The sequence below is a fragment of the Electrophorus electricus genome, chromosome 13 (genome assembly GCF_013358815.1).
Source record: "Electrophorus electricus isolate fEleEle1 chromosome 13, fEleEle1.pri, whole genome shotgun sequence".
In the NCBI taxonomy this organism is placed as follows: domain Eukaryota; kingdom Metazoa; phylum Chordata; class Actinopteri; order Gymnotiformes; family Gymnotidae; genus Electrophorus; species Electrophorus electricus.
This window is the reverse complement of record NC_049547.1, coordinates 21,761,047-21,762,243: the sequence shown is the minus strand read 5'-3', so window position 1 is coordinate 21,762,243 and position 1,197 is coordinate 21,761,047.

Here is a 1,197-nt window from a genome sequence, read left to right as displayed (position 1 = left end):
TCATCTCTGTACAATATCTTTACCTGTCATATGTACCTGTCATCTCTGTACAATATCTTTACCTGTCATATGTACCTGTCATCTCTGTACAATATCTTTACCTGTCATATGTACCTGTCATCTCTGTACCTTCTCTATACCTGTCATATACACCTGTCATCTCTGTACAATATCTTTACCTGTCATATGTACCTGTCATCTCTGTACAATATCTTTACCTGTCATATGTACCTGTCATCTCTGTACCTTCTCTATACCTGTCATATGTACCTGTCATCTCTGTACCTTCTCTATACCTGTCATATGTACTTGTCATCTCTGTACCTTCTCTATACCTGTCATATGTACTTGTCATCTCTGTACCATCTCTATACCTGTCATATGTACCTGTCATCTCTGTACAATATCTTTACCTGTCATATGTACCTGTCATCTCTGTACAATATCTTTACCTGTCATATACACCTGTCATCTCTGTACAATATCTTTACCTGTCATATGTACCTGTCATCTCTGTACAATATCTTTACCTGTCATATGTACCTGTCATCTCTGTACCTTCTCTATACCTGTCATATACACCTGTCATCTCTGTACAATATCTTTACCTGTCATATGTACCTGTCATCTCTGTACAATATCTTTACCTGTCATATGTACCTGTCATCTCTGTACCTTCTCTATACCTGTCATATGTACCTGTCATCTCTGTACCTTCTCTATACCTGTCATATGTACTTGTCATCTCTGTACCTTCTCTATACCTGTCATATGTACTTGTCATCTCTGTACCATCTCTATACCTGTCATATGTACCTGTCATCTCTGTACCATCTCTTTACCTGTCGTATATGTACCTTTCAGCTCTGTACTATCACTTTACTTGTCATATACGAGCTTGTCATCTCCCCGTTATTCTCTGTTCAGTTTGAGATATTGATGCCCGACATTTGGATGAATTTCCGACCCATTGCATAGGTGTCTGCCCTCTGGAGGTGACGCTGATAGTGAGAGATCTTTATCTTATTGTTACATGACTCAGAACAGATATAATCTCTCTCTCTCTCACACACACACACGCACACTCCCAGATTGTCTCCATTCTCACTCACTCTTTCAAATGTGTGGCTCTATAAATGCTGAGGAAAGCAATGAGAACATCAGTTTTATGTTCTTATTAACAAACACAGTGGAGGC